Source organism: Galeopterus variegatus, unplaced genomic scaffold, assembly GCF_000696425.1.
Source record: "Galeopterus variegatus unplaced genomic scaffold, G_variegatus-3.0.2 Scaffold2514, whole genome shotgun sequence".
NCBI classification, from domain to species: domain Eukaryota; kingdom Metazoa; phylum Chordata; class Mammalia; order Dermoptera; family Cynocephalidae; genus Galeopterus; species Galeopterus variegatus.
In genome coordinates this window covers 246,776-252,975 of record NW_007728625.1, presented here as the reverse complement: position 1 = coordinate 252,975, position 6,200 = coordinate 246,776, and the positions used below count along the sequence as shown (strand labels likewise).

Here is a 6,200-nt window from a genome sequence, read left to right as displayed (position 1 = left end):
ATTTTTTAAGTTTTTTTTTTTTTTTTTTTTTTTTTTTTTTTTTTTTTTTTTTTTTTTTTTTTTTTTTTCTCTGCCTCTGACTGTCTCTCTCTCTCTTTTATGAACAGATTACCTCCTGGCTTTTTCTAGCTGTTTTAATATCTTTACTGATTGCATACTTACACAATTCCCTCAAGCCTGGCCTGTGCTGGGGGCTGGGGTTACAAGGAGGACCTGACCCCTCTGTGGCTGCCATCCTCCTCCTGGATCTCTGACTGACTCCCAGGGGCAGGAGGGGTGAGGACAGAGGTGCAGGCACCAACCAATGCAGAAATGGGTGGTGGCATGATATAGGCGATTTCTCCCCCATCCCTCATCCCCCTTTCTCTTTCTTTCTTTCTTTCTTTTTCTCTGCATTTAAACTGTTGTGCTCATTGCCTCAGGGAAGAGGTATGAGAGCAGAAAGCAGGTAAAAGCAGTTGCATCCTGGATTTTGTTTTCCAAAAGCCCTCCTGGACCTCTAGGGAAACAGAAAGTTCCTTGGGCTTGGACAAAAGATCTGGGAGCGGGGCCGGCCCGGTGGTGCACTGGATAGTGCGCCGCTTGGGAAGTGCGGCGGCGCTCCCGCCCGAGGGTTCGGATCCCACATACAGACCGGTTCCCGCTCACTGGCTGAGCGAGGCGCGGGAGCAACACCGAGGGTTGCGATCCCGTTGCCGGTCCTCGGTCCGGTACGGGGGCAACACTGAGGGTTGCGATCCGTTGCTGGACACGGAAAAAGACAAAAAAAAAAAAAAAAAAAAAAAAAGATCTGGGAAGAAATAACAGGAGAATAAGAGTGAGGAGGTGTCTTGCCCAGGCTAAGACTCCTTGGGCTGGGTGAACGGGAGGAGTTGGAGGGAAGAGGTGAAAGGTAGGCTCTTCCCTGTTTCCTAACTGTGCCCTGGGATGTGGCAAGATCCCAGGTGGGCTGATGGGATGTGAGGACAGAGGGAGCCTAGCCCTCATTGCCTGGCGACCCCAGATTGGCAGGTGAGGGTTGAATACAGCTCTCCTTAGTTGTTCTTTCAGAAAACCCAGTACCCCTGTGAAGTGACAAGGCCACAGAGGGATTCCCATGAATCCAAATGTAACAACTGAAGGAGTCTGCATCAGGAACATGAGGCCTCTTGTGGGGCCTCCCTTGCTGCTGCCCGGAACCTCTGAGCAGGTGCCTGTGAGGACAGAGGACAAAGGGGACTGCACGTCTCTTATGTCTTGACACTACCTAAAAGTTCCTTTTTCCTCCAGCCCCTACAGGATATGACTCCAGGGAAAGGGCAGGGAAGAACCCTGAAATGATTGAAATCAAGTTATCACAATTTATTGGTGGAATTGGAGTTCAAAGTAGAAAGGTAAAAATTAGAACAAAATAAAGTTAATTTTTCTTGATCACCTGGGGCAGAGAGAAGCAAAACTGCTACCGGAGTAGGGAAAGGGGCATACAGATTACAGTGGGTGTTTGGGGGTATGTGATCACAGAAGGCTTCTTGGAGGAGATGAGATCAAATAAAAAATTTTAAGGTCCTTCATATGTATGCCAATTTAAATTTCCACCAGTGTCAGAGCTCCTGTGCTAACCAAGACAGTCTCTATTCCAGGGAGGTGGATCTAAACATCCCTTGGCTGCTCAAAGACCTGTGGGAACTTCTCAGGGGGCAAATCTGTGTGATCTGCAGGAGACGACTAGGCACTGTTTCCCACAGATGCCCTGTCTGGCCAGCAGGGGGAGCAAGCTCGCCGTGGCCCAGGGTGTGGTGGGATCAGCAGGAGACCTAGGGTGAAGGGCACGTGAAATCCCAGAGAGCTAAGACAGCATTTCACAGCTTCCTAGGGAGTGTGCGCCCTGAAAGTGTTGGACCCACCCCTTGGCGTTCACCTTCCCTCCCTCAGCCCTGGCCCCAGCCCTGCATTTTCCTCTAGAACAGTTCCTTCGGGTGCTACCCAAGCCTTCTCCTGACTTGTAACTGAGCAGAGAAATATAGGGGTTGAGGGCCCATCATAGTTTCCAGGGACCTCTTGGGATGTCTTGGAAGTGGGGCTGGGCCTCTGGTGTTTCTCACCTGGACTCTTGGTCCTTTTTTTTTTTTGAGACCGGCCGCACTGCGCTCAGCCAGTGAGCGCTGTGAGCGCACCGGTCATCCCTATGCGCCGCTGCGCTCCCAGCGCCGCACTCTCCCGAGTGCGCCACGGGCTCCGCCCTCACCTGGACTTTTCATGCTCTTTCATGTACCCCAGCCAATGAGAGACACCAGCAGGAGATGGAAGGGTGGGAAGAGAGAGGGGCTGGGACATGACTCCCCCACGCTCTTCCTGTCTACAGTTCCTACTGAGCAGCGCCCCTCTGGACTCTGTTACCACTATTGTTTGCCTTTACCCCTTTGGTCCTAAGGGTGGTAATGGCTTCCTACGACTGCCAACTCCTGGGTGCCTCAGCATCCTTTGTTGGTTCCCTTAGACTTGTCCGCATCACTATAACTCATCCTTCACTAAATGGCTCTTCACATGAACCATCAGTGTGAATGCTGTTTCCTGCCAGGACTCTGACCAATGCACAAGGTAAATGAAAAGAGAATACAGAACTTTGTATAGGAAAAAAGGGCCTGATCCTTGATCTGCACTATTTCAGTGAACCCTCACGGCAATGCAGTGAATGCGGCCGAAAGGAGTGTTGACAGATTCAAATTTAGAAAGCGTTTGAAGGTACAGTCTAATAATGTCTCCAGGAAGAGGAAGAATATGCTAACAAAGGAAAGTGGTAAAGGTACAGACATTTATTCCACTTAAAAATTTCTGTAACTTGCTACCAGACTATTTTTTTAAATGCATAATATTTTAACTCTTTTAAGAATGTGTGTCTGATAAGAAAAGGAAAGGGATGAGGAGGAAGAAGTGGAGGGAGAGGAGGGGCCTCCTCAAATTTAATAACTCACTAGGGAGTGGGCACTTTGTAAACGTCAGACCCCACCCTGGAGGGGAGGGGGAGCAGGGGAAAATTAGAGGGAGGAGAGAGGGGGAGGAGGAGGAGGACAGTGGCTTGATAAAGTAGGCCACATGAGCTCAGATGACCTGGTTTTTTCCTAAGCCAAATTCTTACCCAGCTTATAATGGGAGGGGCTGACAATTTCTTAGAATCCCAGCTCTATCACTGTGTAACCTCAGTTTTTTTAGTCTCTAAAATGGTTATATTAATGCATGCCTAATGGGTCACTGTGATGATTGATAGAGTCTGTGTATATAAAGTGTCTGGCCCTGTGTCCAGGTCATCGTGGGAACTCAATAAATGTAAATTCCCTTTCCTATCCCTTCAACCACATCTGAGTGGGAAACTTACCGTTCTGGCTAAAACCAAAAGGAGGGGTGTGAGACGAAAGCCTCATATCGTGACTTAGTGCCTGGCACATACTAGTGGCCTTTAACAAGTGGTTGACAAATCAATGAATGAACAGATCTATCCTCCCAGGTTGGGTCCCAGGCAGACTCTTCGCAGCCTTCTCTCTTTCACTAAAGCATCTTTACTGTCTATCCACTGTATTAGGTTTTTATTGCTTTGTTTGAAATTTCCACAAGCATAATGGCTTAAAACAGCACACATTATTATCTCACAGTTCCTGGGTACAGGAACCCTAGCTGGGTCCTCTGCTCAGGAACTCACAAGCCTACAGTCAAGGTGTCGGCTGGGCTGCATTTTTATCTGGAGGCTGGACTGGGGCTGGTCTCAGAGCCTGGGCACATGCTATTGTCTACCTTTGAGGTCTCCCAAGTCTCACAGACTCATTCAGGTTGTTGGCCGAATTCATCACCTTATGATTGTCTCTGTTTTCTGGCTGGCTGTCAGCAAGAGCCTCTCTCAGCTTCTAGAGACTGTCCGGGGCTCCATGCCCCATGGCCCTCTTACAACATGGCAGCTTACTTCTTCAAAGCTGGCATGGAAGAACCTCCCTCTGACTCCAGTCTGCTCAGAGCCGTGTGTGTGTGTGTGTGTGTGTGTGTGTGTGTATAAAGTCACCTTTGCCATATAACATAACCTAATCAAGAGAGCAACAGTCCCTCACCTTTGCCACATCCTCTTGGTTAGAAGCAAGTCTCAGTGTCTTCCCATACTCAAGGAGAGAGGGTGGGAGCTTTACAGAGTGTGACTCATCGTGGGTCACCTTAGGGTGTGTCCATCCCTTCAGAGTCCTCTTATCTAGTTGGTGATGAACAAATCTATGTATTTTCCTTCCATGTAAGCTATTTGCTTTTTTACCATGACATTCAGGAAATAATTCCTTAACCCCAAATAATCATGATAACATCAGTTATCCTGGCAATATTTGTTGCTGGTTTCCCTCGGGGGATGGGAGGGATTGCCTCACCACTAAAAGACTTCACACTCTTCAGATTCACTACTCTGGTAGCCACTCATTGTCCACAACCATCCACTCAATCTTCAGCACATATTTCTTCTGCTGAGTGCCTAGCACTGTGCCAGAAAGATGCTGCTGCTAGTCTTTTCCTTGGTAGCCAACTTATTTACTTCCACTTTTTTTCTTTTATTGAGTAGAAACATATTTTTTGCTTTGAGTCAAGGTATGTATTCAACTGCAAATAACACAAAATTCAACTGGGGTCGATAAGAAAGGGATTTATTTTAATCACCTAACAAGAGGCCCAGGGGTAGGCAGTCCAGGGCTGATGAAACTGCTCAAGATGTCATCATTGTCCCAGGCTCCTTCCTGCCCCAGCATCTAGCTTTAGTCCTCGTGCTCAAAAGGCTGCTGCATCACCAGGCATTGCATCTGCAATTCACACAAGAAGAAGTGGGGAAAGCAAAGAAACTTGCTTTTTTATTCTGGAAGGCTCACCTTCCCCAAGGACATTCACCTCCATCTCATTGGTCAGAACCTGATCACATGGTCACCAGTAACTCCAGGAGTACTGGGGAAGCAAACTTTTTTAGCTGGGCACATTGCCAGCCCAAGCAAAGAAACTTGCTTTTTTATTCTGGAAGGCTCACCTTCCCCAAGGACATTCACCTCCATTTCATTGGTCAGAACCTGATCACATGGTCACCAGTAACTCCAGGAGTACTGGGGAAGCAAACTTTTTTAGCTGGGCACATTGCCAGCCCAAACAAAATCCAGGTTCTGTTAGTAAGAAGACAGGGAAATGGATTTGGGTTAGGTCAGCAGCAGAACCTGTAGGAAATTAGGCCAAATCTCCACGGTTTCTCAAAGCTGATGATTCTGCAGTGACAGCATTTGATTCTTTCTGGGCCCTCTTTGACAGGCTATGCTGACACAGAAATGTTCTAGATTTATTTGCCAGAAAGGTGTTATCTGAGATACCAGCAGCTGCTGTAAATGAACTAATGTCTCCTTTGCCCCATAAGCCCTGCTGTCCAGAGCTCTCTGGTAGGCAGCAAGGGGTCTCCAGGGCAAGCCTCGATGAGATGGGATGTTAATATCCAAACTATGCTGTAGGGTAATTTTTTTTTTTAAATGTTCAAACAGAGAGAGAATGGTGTGCAGACTGTAGACCATCTCCTTTCAGATCCACTCCACTTGCCCCTCCCCTGCTCTGCTCTGCTTTTGCAGGGGGCTGACCCTGATGACTTCCTTTTGGTTGTAGATGGGGTTTGGTTAAGGGCGAGCACTGGCGGGAGAGTAGGGGTGAGGAGAAGAGAGAAGCCGGTGTTTTCCCTCCCTTTCTACCTTGGGTAGTGTCCCCACCGCAGATGTGGCTCCACCGTGGCTCCAGTGCCTGTCCAAAAAGGCCTGCTGTAGTTTCTACTTTGCTAGATGACCCCAGCCCCTGAGCTCCAGTGACGGCACCTTCTTGCCTCACCCTTCCAGCCCAGGGCTGGTGGTGTCTGACACTAATCTCCAGGCTCTGCGTGACTCCTCAGCCTCCATCTACCGTGTAACCAATGAGCAGCTCAATATCCTTCTGCTTTAAACACTGCAGTGGTCTTGTCTCCTGGTTATATCCTGACTCATATGGATAGTACAATAAACACTCAAACACCCATGACTTAGACTTAACAATGGTTACCATTCTGTCCTACTTGCTTCATCTATTCTTATTTTTGTAGGAAAAATCCCAGGCACCATGATGTCACTTAATGATTTCAGCATATGTATCTAAAAAAAAAAAGGACATTTTCTTACATAACAAGCATATAAAGTTGTTCATGCCCA

At 47.8% G+C, this 6,200-nt stretch overlaps 1 long non-coding RNA gene across 1 annotated transcript in view; it reads right to left on the bottom strand.

Annotated features, from left to right (window-relative positions):
- Positions 1-4,636: 4,636 nt before the first annotated feature.
- The window catches only part of LOC103598133, a 60,987-nt gene continuing 59,423 nt past the window's right edge, over positions 4,637-6,200 (bottom strand). The window contains exon 3 of the long non-coding RNA XR_551174.1: positions 4,637-4,799. This is a non-coding gene — a long non-coding RNA (uncharacterized LOC103598133). The remainder of the gene's footprint in view (positions 4,800-6,200) is intronic.